The 13692-nt window shown below is 37.5% G+C and overlaps 1 pseudogene; it reads left to right on the forward strand.

Moving 5' to 3' along the window:
• The first annotated feature begins 834 nt into the window (after window positions 1-834).
• LOC127696720 (UDP-glucuronosyltransferase 2B15-like) overlaps window positions 835-13692 on the forward strand; it is a 41577-nt pseudogene continuing 28719 nt past the window's right edge.

The following is a 13692-nucleotide window of genomic DNA, read 5'->3' on the forward strand; positions in this document are numbered from 1 at the left end:
TTACATTTCCCTAAGCAAAATAAGAAAGAAAGATTACCTACAAATTACTATGACCCCAGGAATCCTGGGCAGGGTACAAAACATGTTGTGACTTTTGTACCTGGAATGTGTGTTAATGTTTGCACAATTCCCTTCGAAGTTTTAGAGAGGAGTAAAATGTATCTTTATTTATACAGTGTCTTAGTGGGCTATTTCATTAACTATACTGTTAAATTAATGAGGAAACATAAGGTAAGCACTACTATTTCCTTTAAAAATAAGCGCAAACTTCAATTAACATATATTATGTTAGCTACAAATCAATTACTGATCAAATTATATTACATATAAATGAATATTACAGTTTACATGCATATGTTCTATATCAAACACATTATATTCTATATTCAGCATACAGTCCTGTCAACTTTTCTCTGTCTCATTTGCTTATTTTCTTCACCTAGGAAGGCCCACAACCTTATCTGAGACAATGGGAAAAGCAGAAATGTGGCTCATTAGATCCTACTGGCCCTTGGAGTCTCCCCCCCCCCCCCACCCCAACCTAACCAAATGTTGACTATTTTGGAGGACTCCATTGCAAACCTGCTAAGCCCTTGCCTAAGGTAAATACATTCTTTTTGTCTGTTTTTCAGTTCATTTCTTTTCTAGTGAACGTGTTTATACATCCCAATGATAGATATGTATGAGAAGTGGAATTAAGAGTCCTGCTAAGTAGGAGCTCAATAAACTCAGGAAAGAACATGGTAGAACTGCAAAATCAATGAGTTAAATTAAGTCATACAGGGAACTAGAATAATTATCCATTGGATAAAGTCCTTACCAAACCATGAGGACATGAATTTGAATCCCAATGCCTACATAAAAATGTTGGCTTTCCTGGCACAGAATGACAGCCTTAGTACTGAGGTTGCAGAAACAGGTTAATACTGAAGTTTGCTGCATGGAGACCAGATAAAAATGGAGAGTTTCATGTACAAGGATAGACAGTCTCATAAACTATTTTAAATATTGATAGAGAGGACACCTGATTTTAACCTTTGGTACCAACGTGCTAATACAAAGGCAGGAAACCACACAGGCACCACCAATCTCCAATACACACACACACACACACACACACACACACACACACACACACAAGCAATCATATGCACACACAATCATACACAAAGGTGCAGAAACATACACACACACACATTTATAAACACACACAGAAAGAAATTAAGTCAGTTAAATTCTGTACATCAGAAACTTTCAGCAATTCAAAAGCTGTGATTTTCATATATGAGGTAATTACTTTTATTCACAGAAAAAGCACTGACATAATTTCTGTTCCAAAAAATGAATTGTGGTGGTTATCTTTGAAAATGCTCTTAATTATATACAATATTAGAAAAGTATTACATCGTATATGTATACTTGCAGTTATTATTTATAAAGACTCAAACATTTAATTAATTATGGTAGAACTGTCTATCTGTTAACTCCCACATATGTACATACTACAACATAGATATTATTTCATCAAACACTAGATAATAATGCTAAATCAGCCACCATAGGAACTAAATAAAAGAACAAAGAAAATTTATACATTCTGAAGGATGAAATTGTAATGAAGTTACAATTTTGCAAATATTTCAGATACTACACTTGCACTCCTGAGCTTTTATTTCAGAGGAAAATAGGACAAACCTTTGTTGAACATGTGTGAGTATATTTTGTTCTGCTGCTGTGGGAGACCAGACTGTGGGAAACCAGACTTTCAACAGCTCCCAACCTGAGAATCCACTGACCATTTGTCGGGAGCCGAGCCACCTCCTCCTTTACACAAGGCTGATCATGAGAACCAACTGGTCCTTAACTTGGCTGAACACCTGAGGTTGTATAGGCAGAACCAGCATTCCAGTAAAACTGCAAGATTTTTCAGGCCTGCAGTCAGCATCCGCCCCGGATGTCCTTCCCTCTTTCTGTGCCTTTATCATTCCCCTTCAGCCCCTCCCTATTTCCGCTCACTGCTTATAATTTCCTCCTGCTTATAATCAGGCTTTAAGTTTTCATTAAACAGACCTTGACAACCCTTTGCTTGGTCTCGCTCCCTTTCTCTCGCTCGTTTCTCGTTCAGGCTTGGGCCTCCTCGACCCCTGGAATAACTAGGTCCCGTGGGATGGGATATGCTGCCTGTGATATTCAAGGTATTTGACTGTACCAGTTCTGTCTTCTGTATGTTTTAACACTATTATTCTAAAAAGTCCTAAGTTTTTAATCTTCTAGTATTTTTTTGTAAGAGTTTCATGAGTGTTTTTTTTTTTTTTATTATTATTGTTGTTATGTGACAGAACAAATTCTTTCTTCTCGGGAAGTGGAAGACTTTGTCTAGAGCTCTGGAGAGCATGGTGTGGTGGTATTTTCTCTTGGATCAATGGTCAGAAATATGACAGAAGAAGAGGCCGATGCAATTGTATGGGCCCTTGCACAGATTCCACAAAAGGTGAGGTAAAGTGCCCATGGGAGGCAACTCTCTACTGAGGCTATAAATGTCCTTGGACTGTCTGATTCTAGAAAAGATTGTGTAGAATCAAAAGGTATAGGTAAGCTTTAATCAACCTCAGCCAATTTAGAAACAGATACACACAAGATATATTACAATACTACATGAGGTGTTACAAGTACCTTGGTTATGAACTTTGTAACTACTGTGGACACATTCTAAAATTCTAACATTATGATGCCATCACTGTCAAGGGTGTGTAGGAAACAAATTTTTCAGAGTTACTTGTTCCATTTATCAATTATTTAAGTCACTGCACATGTACATTTTTTCAGTGGGGAGTTAACTTGTATTATTTTTCTAGTACATATTTAAAATGTTTCAAATATAACAGGAGTTTGCATTCTAACCTGGGTGTGCAGTTAAAAGGGTGGTTTAAAGAAAGAGGAAGTCCAAGACTTGAATACTCTTTTAGCTCACTGAGAGAAAGAGATTAAAAAAAATAGCCTACATTTCTGGGATCCCTGCCAGAATTTGTAGAAGAAATATTTAAAGGACAGAGGGAAATATGTGCAGATTCCAGTCATCTCTGTACATCATAACACATGAAACATGTGTCTCTGCTTCTAACCAGTCTGAGTAAAACTCAGAACATTCAAGGAAGAAATACAAAAATAAGAGGGAGGACAAGAGAATCAGATGTGAATGAAGCATCAGATGAATAGATCCACACCTGCATACTATAAAGTGATATAATTTGAATCTTTGAAAATTTATGATGTCTTAAGTTTTCTTTTGGAAATCTTCTCCTAATTAATCACAATATAATTTTGGAATGATCCAATACTTAATTGATTCAATCACAAAGAATTTTGGATGTGAGGATAATGGGCCATTTTGTAAGACTGGTCTGAGAATTCTAGCACTAGCACCTATCATGGGCATGGTCTTGTAACTGTTGTTCTTGTAACTGTTGTTTTTTTTTTTTTTTTTTCTGCCACAAAATTTCTGCTCTCTGCAGTAAAACTTTTGAAAGTTGTCATAAGGACTACATAGGCATCAATAGGTCTAATATGGTGTTGTTAGATTTTGGGAGGGTTTTCAATAGCCGTATCTCTTGTGATCTCAAATTGTTTACAATAGACTGCAAAAAGAAGTTGCACAGAGTAATATTCTCACTTTATCTGAATCACTTTCAATTCAGGCTGCAAATAAGGTAAGAATTTCAGAACTCCCAAACAAACCTCATAGGATGGCAGTTAACATATATATGTTTAACATATGTTTGTTATAATTAGTGAATGTCTCAGCAACAGTGATGGCACAGTGCATAAAATGTTTTCAATGCACTGTGAGTAGCTTAGTTTGAATCCCCCTAATCCACATGAAGTCAGGATTCCATATCTCTGCGTGGACTGTGTGCCCCTCATCCCTCTCCATGCTCCGATTTTGTCTGTTTTCAGGTTTCAGTTTTCTTTGTGATTCAATGTGGTATTGTATGACTCTATGGCCATAGTACGTCCATAGAGTGAAGGCAGAAATAGAATTCCTGGTTTTCTGTGGGCCATCAGTAGAAAAAAATTTCAACAAACAAGAAATTCTGTCTAAAACAGGAAAGGCTTTCAATTGAACATCTGAGGTAGTCTCCATGACACACACCCACCTTGGTAGATATAACATAAATTTGCACACATCAAGAGGCTCACCCATGCTCCAACAAATACAGAACACACAGGGAGGGACACAGAGAAAAAGTTGGGGATAGAGAAAGAAGGTTCTAGTCTTGGTGATAGTTGCAATAATGTGGATGCTCAATCAAATTTTATATGCAAATTGTTTACCCCTTAGTGACTAGAGATTTGCAGGTCTCCATTAATATTCTTAGAATCCCAAAGCACAATTGATTTCTCATGAAGAGATAAAATTATACAATTCTGAATTAATGTGAATCAAAGCAACATTTGATTGCTTTTGAAATCTGTAAAACCTGAAAACAGACCAAATCAGAGCATGGAGAGGGATGAGGAGCACACAGTCCACACAGAGACATGAACTCCTGACAACTGTTGGCTTGTGAGAGGCGAAGAGTGCAGCCTCTGAAAAGTCAACCGTTCTCTAGTGGAAGACCACATACATAAGAATATTTGGAGTACACAAATTGATCTTGAAATTTTTGGGGTTTTTTGTTGCTTTGCTTTAAGAATACTAAATTATGTTGAAAGGAAAGGGGTGATTTAGGGAAGATTGTGGTAGATAGGAATTAATTTTTAAAAGTACATTTTATGAAATTCTTAAGTAAATGATTAAAAAAGAAATTCTTGTGCTCACTTGCTGTGGTCATAATTGTTATTTGGAGAGCAGGTGGAAGTCCATTGAGCATATGATGCTGACAAGTTCTGAATCATTGGTCCACAGGAATTTCTGTACAAAGGGCATGTGTCTATTTGGATACAGTTGGTACAGCAGATTTGATATCTGGTTTTAAAACCTACGTCAATGCTCCACATGAAGAGAAAGACTAAAGCCTCACTCAATGGCTGACTTTATTCAGAGAATCAGGCAATTAATACTCAGAGGATTAAGAAAGTTCATAGTAGCACAGATTACATGAGTTCAAGCTCTGTACAATTGTAAAGATGAGCTGCATGTAGTAAAAAGCTGTGTTACCCTAGAGGAAGACAAAGGACACTTTAAACACTCTATAGAGAAGCAGTTAACCAGCACTAGGCCCACTACTATCACACATTCCTGGGACAAAGGAAAACACATCCCCAAAACAATCTCTTGGTTTGAAGAAACTGATGTCAAAGTCTCCTGTACTATTTTCTTTCATTGTTCTCAGAAGCACTAAAAAATCAACTCATGTGACTATTCCAGGAACACTTTCAGACATCTGCCTCTTTTTAATTTTTTTTTTAAATACAGAATATCCAGTGTTTTGGTTTGGTGTGTGTGTGTGTGTGTGTGTGTGTGTGTGTGAGTGTGTGTGTGTTTGTGTATATGTGTATATGTGTGTGTTGTTTTGTTTTTGTTTTACCTATAGATAAATTTAATTGTTCTTTGAGGTGTATGTATCCACAAACACAAAGGTCAAAGTAGCTGGAATCACCAGAAGGAGATTCTCAGGTGTCAAAGGGCTCTGTGTAGCTTCTCCCTTGGTACATGGTGCCTTTACCTGGCCCCAGGAGGGAAGACTTGATCTGATGGTTTGGCTTGGTCAATAAATATTCTGCCTTTCCAGCTGGAGGCTTGCTGTGTTCACAGTCTGCACTATTCCCTCCCCTTCCTCCTTTGTTCTTCATGGTCTAGGGGTGGAGGAGCCTGAGAGGAATCCATAATCTTTCAGTGGAAACAGCTGTAATTCCAGATGCACATCCCAAATTTCTTCAGCCAAACAAGCTTCCAAGACTCAAATTGTTTAAACCTCACAGTCCTGTCTAAAGGCAGTGCAGAATATCCTGGGTATAAATGGTTTTGAGCTCCTGAACATGATTCACTGTCAGGCAAACTTTAAAGTAAATGTAACTAAGGAAAATGCTAGGATGTACCTTTGTGTAACCCCCATTTTTATTTTTTAAATAATTGCCATTTTAATGTTATATTTGCTCTTTCAATTATGCCCTGGCCTTAATGATTATGAAGAATTCTTACCATATAATTAATATTCCATCATTTATAAAAGATTTTTATATTTTCTTCTTCTACACATTGGTTCCTTGCCACATTTTATTGCAGCAGGCACTCCCATAGGAGCAAAACTTTGCAGCACTCTCTGAAGCTATAGGTACAACCCAAATAAAGTATCAATGCACACATACAGTTATAAAATCCAAGGCCGAAGAGTTACATCTATTTTCCATAATTCACTAATGATTGTATCTCTTGGATGAATTCTAGCTATGGGAATGTTACAGTGCAAGGAAGAACAAGTAGGTCATTCCTTTTTGATAATAAATATTTGCTTTATTTACATGTCAAATGTTATCCCATTTCATCATTTTCCTCTAAAACCCCCCTATCCAACCTCCCTCCCCCTGCTCACCAGGGCACCCACTCTCAATTTTCCCTCCTGGCATTCCCCTACACTGGGGCATCGAACATTCACAGGACCAATTGCCTCTCCTCTCATTGATATATGAAAAGGATGTTCTCTGCTACATATGTAGCTTGAGCCAGGAGTCCCTTAATGTGTACACTTTGGTTGGTGGTTTAGTCCCTTGGAGCTCTGGGGGTACTGGTTGGTTCATATTGTTGTTCTTACTATGAGTCTGCAAACCCCTTCACATCCTTGGCTCCTTTCTCTAGCTCATTTATGGGGATGCTGTCAGCATCTCTCTCTCTCTCTGTTTGTCAGGCACTGGTAGAGTCTCTCAGGAGACAGCTATAACATGCTCCTTTCAGCTAGCACTTGTTGGCATCCACAATAGTGTCTGGGTTGGTAACTGTATAAGGGATGGATCCCCAGCTGGTACAGTCTCTAAATGGCCTATCCTTCAGTCTCTGCTCCACAATTTTCTCTGAATATCCTCCCATGGGTATTTTGACTCCCCTTCTAAGAGGGACTGAAGGATCCATAGGTTGGTCTTCCTTCTTCTTGAGCTTCATGTGGTCTGTATTGTATCTTGGGTATTCTAAGCTTTTGGACAAATATCCACTTATCAGTGAGTATATACAATGTGTGTTCTTTTGTGATTGGGTTACCTAATTCACAATGGATGATATTTTCTGGTTCCATCCATTTGCCTAAGAATTTCATGAATTCACTGCTTTCAATAGCCAAATAGTACTCCATTGTGTAAATGTACCACATTTTCTGTATACATTTCTCAGTTAAAGGACATCTAGGTTCTTCCCAGCTTCTGGCTATTATAAATAAGGCTGCTATGAACACAGTGTAGCATGTGTCCTTACTGCCTCTTAGAGCATCTTCTGGGTATATGCCCAGGAGTGGTATAGCTGGGTCTTCAGGTATTACTGTGTGCCATTTTCTGAGGAACTGCCAAACTGATTTCCAGAGTGGTTTTACCAGTCTGCAATCCCACCAGCAATGGAGGAGTATTCCTCTTTCTCAACATCCTCTCCAGCATCTGTTGTCCCCTGAAATTTTGATCTTGGCCATTCTGACTGGTGTGAGGAGGAATCTCAGGGTTGTTTTGATTTGCATTTCCTTGATGATTAAAGACGTCAAACATTTCTTTAGGTGATTCTCACACATTCAGTATTACTCAGTTGAGAATTCTTTGTTTAGCCATGTACCCCATTTTTAATACATTTATTTGGTTCTCTGGAGTTGAACTTTTTGAGTTCTTGTATAGTTTATCTCACTTGTCTAAGTGGGATGCGGTATTGTGCATGTACTCCAAGATCACTAGTGTGTAGTTGGTGATGTTTGCATTGTGGAGAGGAAAAAAAAATCAGTAAATGCATCACCTTGCTTATTTTGTTCTGCAATAAAACCAGGGAGTTTAGAGTATACAAAGGTGAGAGTAAAAAACATTGGATAAGTGCAGGTTTAATCAGTTGTTGTAGATCCTAAAGTAATGGAAGCACGGTAGACATGATTATGAAATTAAAAGTCTCCCATTTTACTATAACAATCTGTGCTTGAAACTTGAAAACTCCATAGAGTTCAGTAGCTCTCTTTAAAACTGATTGTTAGTTAGGTGTAAAATAATACTGAAAGGAATATATCCATATAATTGTTGACAGTGTACCCTCCACTGATTTAATAATTGAGCAAGAAGAGAATGACATGCAGTTAGCATTTTATGACCCTTATTGTGTAAATAAATCCATTCCAAAGATTTATTCTCTTATCCTATAATACCCATAGTAGACAATTTATTGGGAAAATAAGTAAATGTAATGAGTGTAAAGGAAACATGTGAAACAGAAATGCCTCTTTTACTTTCATTCAAAGTAAAAATCAAAGAACTGGAATTCTCCATTTGTCTCTCTAGATAAAATCAACAATTATTCAATATGATCTGTCCTTTCAGAGTTTTATACAATTGACTAGTGATTGATTTTGCATTATTAAAGTTGCATGGGGGGGGGCTGGAGAGATGGCTCACTAATTAAGAGCACTGGCTGCTTTTCCAAAGGATCTGATTTCAGTTCCCAGCACACCTATGTGCCATTTTCACAACTGTCTGTATCTCCAGATCTGAAGGATCTGGGACACACACACACACACACACACACACACACACATACACACACCATACAGAGAGGTAGAACAACAAGGCACATAAAGCTAAATACTTTTAATAGTAGCATGTAAGGAATTATCACTCCCTAATACATTTTGAAAATGTTTTAAATGTCCTGTCTTGTTGACATTTTCATGGGTGTTAACAGATATTCTTGTTAACAAGTATCCCAGATATTATACCATGTCTGATCTCTCTATTTTTCCTTGTGATAATAGGACCATTTTATGTAACTATACATAAAACTATACATGCATTGCTATATACACATTGTAGCTCTTTCTCTTTGGAGGTGACTAACAGAATATCATCTATATGATGAATATTATAAGCCTGAGGGATGGCCTGCCTCTTAGGCTCTTAAAACTTTCCTACACAGTATTGGCACATAGTAGAGGATTTTTCCATACTTTGACGTAATACAGTCCATTGATAGCAAAGTTGGGGTTTGATATGATGAGTGAAGAAACAGATAAGGTTACATCTACCTTATTATCAAAATGAAAAAGTATAATGAAAAAACAGTTTTTCTGATCCCAAAACAATTGAAGACCAATCTTTAGCAATAACTGCCAGTGTAGATTATCCAGGCTGTAAAACTCCTATTGGCCACATGGTGGCATTAAGACTTCATAAGTCAATCAACCTCTATTTACTGTATTATTTTTTTAACTACAAAAGCAAGATAATTCCACAGAGAAAAAGATAGAATTTTGTTCATATTCTCCAGTTATTCTCTGACTACTAGTCAAGAGTCTATAACTTTCCTCTAGAAATGTGTCTTTGAGGTGTTCAGACAGACTAAATTTTTATGTAATTTTTGGCCACAATGAAATACTCAGTCCATGCTTGTGATATTGTTTGTGTGAGAACATAGGTTCCATAATCTTTTGTAACTCTTAACCTACTACTTTTCCTTTTTGATATCACATATCACAATGCTTTCATTAGTAATTGCAATGTTGAAGAATACACAGCATTAGAGGTAGAAATATAGATCTCTGCATTAGATGATTGTAGAAAGTCTCTACAACAAAAATTAATCAGAGTATGAGTAACAGAAGGCTATGAGAGTTGCATTATGCCTTCTTCATTTGTACACTGTAATTTGGTTTAATCATTTTAAAGCTCTTACTTCCCAACTCTATTAGAGTTGGGCTAATATACCATTCAGGTGGCCATGCTTCAGTGGAAATAATAGAAACATCAGTTCCAGAATCAATCAATTCCATAAATGCTTCTTTGTTTTCTTTTTAAACCCAATAATGGTGTACCATGTTTCTTTAATAAAGTGCATAAAGCTGCAGTTTTGTTTATACTACTGAATCCTCCTTCATGGAACACTCTTTTTATGAGAAAAAAACTATATAGACAATAATAATAATTGTGCAAATTTTCCTGTCTTTAAAATTCCAATCAGTAGGTACTGTAACCATGACTGCTATTTCCCCTGCATAATTTTCATCAATGGTTCTATATGAACTATAATCCTTTCATGAATAAACTACTGTGACCCAAATTTCCAACTGCTCTGGGCATATTAGGTCCTTAAAACCTGTGTGTCATTTAAAAGGACATGGAAGAGGGGAAATGGCAATGCTATAGGACAAGGAATATCAATAGCAGCACTTCCTAGAGTAGTAGTTTGCTAACAAAAGAATAGATTGGTTACAATCTGAAGCTGACATAAATGTTATGTTTTTTTACATGTAAACCCTTATATTGTGGAGTTCTTAGAGTATCCTCATCAGGTATATCTATGATTGCCATGTATTGTTATTGTTGCCACATGATCATATTTAAATAGAATCTCTTAGCTCAATGTTTTCCTTTCTTGCATATAGGCCTTAATCCAGGAGCTCATGGATCCTGGAAATTCAACTGTTTTATGAGCAAATTACAATATGCCTTTAAGTGACCGCTTTACCAGGGATGGAGAGATGGCTCAGTGATTAAGAGCACTGCCCTTCCAGAGGTCCTGAGTTCAAGTCCCAGCAACCACACGGTGGCTCACAACCATCTGTAAAGTGGCTTTACCAGCATATGGTTTTGTTCAGCAAATATTCCATTTTTCCTTTTATGTTAATTTAATAACATGTCTATCATTTTTTTATTTTTAATTTTTATTTTATTGAGTATAATCTTCATTACATTTCAAATGGTAAAACCTTTCCTGGTTTCACCCTTCCCTGAAAACCCCCAAACCCTCCTCCCACCCATTACCTCCATATGCCCCTCCACCTGACCCTCTCCCACCTCTCCACTGCTCAATTTCCCTTTGTTGGGGCATCTATTGAGCCTTCACCTGACCACTACTCCCACTGATGCCCAACAAGGCATTCCTCTGCCACATTTTTGGCGGAACCATAGGTACCCCTTGATTGATGATTTAGTCCTTTGGAGTACTGAGGCATCTGGGTGGCCTACATCATTGTTATTCCCATGGGGCTATAGACCCCTTCAGCTCCTTCTGGACCACCTTCCAACTCCTCCATTAGGGACCCCACACCCACACTAATGGTTGAAGGCTAACATCTGCCTCTGTATGTTTAAGGCTCTGTATGCTGGGGCCCCTCTGGAGACAACCATGGAATGTTCCTTTTGATATGCACTTCTTGTTTTTCATAATAGTGTCAGGGTTTGGTGACTATTTATACAATAAATCCACAGGTAGGGCAGTCTCTGTGTGGCCTATACTTCAGTCTCTGCTCCACAATTTGTAAGCTTTGTTGCACCTGTGAGTATTTTGTTCCCTTTCTCAAAGGAACCAAAGCACCCTCACTTCAGTCCTCCTTCTTCTTGAGCTTCCTGTGGTCTGTGAAATGTAACCTGTTTATTTTGAGCTTTTGGGCTAACATCCACTTAGCAGTGAGTGTATACCATGTGCATTCTTTTGTGATTGAGTTACCTTGGTCAGGATGATGCTTCCTAGTTCCATCCATTTGCCTAAGAATTTTGTGAATTCATTGTTTTTAATAGCTGAATAGTACACCATTGTGTATATATACCACAGTTTCTGTATCCATTCCTCTGTTGAAGGACATCTTGGTTCTTTTCAGCTTGTGGCTATTATAAATAAGGCAGCTTTGAACATAGTGGAGCATGTGTCCTTATGACATGTAGGAACATCTTCTGGGTATATGCCGAGGAGTGGTATAGCCAGGTCCTCATGTAGTACTATGTCTAATTTTCTGAAGAATCATCAAACTGATTTCCAGAGTGGGTTTACCAGCTTGTGATCCCAACAACAACAGAGAAATGTTCTTCTTTATCCACATCTTCTCCAGCACCTGCTGTCCCCTGAGTTTCTCGTCTTAGCCATTCTGCCAGTGTGAGGTGAAATCTCAGTGTTGTTTTGATTTGCATTTCCATGATAACTAAGGATGCTGAACATTTCTTTGGGTGCTTTAGAGCCATTCGAGTTTCCTCAGTTGAGAATTCCCTGTTTAGCACTCTACCCAATTTTTATAGTGTTATTTGACTCTCTAGAAACTAGCTTCTTGAGTTCTCTGTATGCATTGGATATTAGCCCTCTATTGAATGTAGGATTGGTAAAGATCTTTTCTCAATTTGTTGGTTCCCATTTTGTCCTATTGACCATGTCCTTTGCCTTACAGAAACTGCAGTTTTATGAGGTCCCATTTGTTGATTCTTGTTCTTAGAGCATAAACCATTAATGTTCTATTCAGGAACTTTCCCCCTCTGCCCATGTGTTCAAGATTCTTCCCCATTTTCTCCTCTGTAAGCTTCAGTGTGTCTGGTTTTATGTGTAGGTCCTTGATTCACTTGGAATTGAGTTTTGTACAAGGAGATTAAGAATGGGTCGATTTGCATGCTGACCTCCAGTTGATCCAGCACCATATGTTAAAAATGCTGTCTTGTTTCCACAGGCTGTGTTTAGCTCCTTTGTCAAATATCAAATATGTGTGTGGCTTCTTTTCTGGTTCTTCAGTTCTATTTCATTGATCTACCTGCCTGTCTCCATACCAATACCAAAGAGTTTTTATCACTATAGCTCTGTAGTAGAGCTTGAGGTCAGGTATGGTGATTTCCCCCAGGAGATCATTTGATGTGGAAATAGTTTTTGCTGTCCTGGGTTTTTTATTATTCCAAATGAATTTAGGAATTGCTCTTTCTAGATCTATGAAGAATTGGTTTGGGATTTTGATAGGGATTTATCAAATATTCATATACCAGTTAATTTTGTTCTTTGTTTATAGGCTACTACATTTCTATGTAACTTCAGAAAGTCCATAACATTTTCTAGCTTTCTTTGAAGCTTGATTAATTTGTGGCAATCTTCCTTGTCATTATCAAAAGTAACTGTTTTAATAAGAACTCTTTAATTTATTCTCACTTGGTTTTCAGCAGCATCTTTGAGTCTTCCAGTGAAGTCAGCATAAGACTCTAAGGGACCATGCATATTTTGTATATAAGTATACTTCAAGGCAGATTCCTTATCGATTTTCTTGCAGGCAGCCATAGCTGCATCCCTATCATGTAAGGAAGCTGAAGAAGGTATGTTATGCACCTCATAATACCTGTTGATACCCATATACCAATCCCTGCCAACGTTTCATTGTGACATTTCTCGAATTACCCCTCAGGCTTATCCAGCAAACTTTTTCATGGCCTTTATGTGCAAGCCACATTTTCCAGTGATGAGACTGGAAAAAGCTAAACACTACTTTAACAATTACATAAAAATCATATAGCAAACATTGCACATTATTGCTTCAACCAAAACTATATGGAACATTATGTCCATAGGAAACACAGGGCTTCTTAAAACTTTTCATAATATCCATGTATAATTCCTGATAAACATTTTGTTTTTATTGAAATATCACAGGAAGTACACGTGCAGCTCATGAGGCCGGGAGGAACTCATAAATGAGTTTGTTTTCCCTGCCAAGCTCTTGCTTGTCTAGATTGTAAAGTTAGCATTTTTATAGATTCTCCTAAATGCTCATCAAAAAGTGAAGAAAT

The sequence above is a fragment of the Apodemus sylvaticus genome, chromosome 11 (assembly GCF_947179515.1).
Source record: "Apodemus sylvaticus chromosome 11, mApoSyl1.1, whole genome shotgun sequence".
Classification (NCBI taxonomy): domain Eukaryota; kingdom Metazoa; phylum Chordata; class Mammalia; order Rodentia; family Muridae; genus Apodemus; species Apodemus sylvaticus.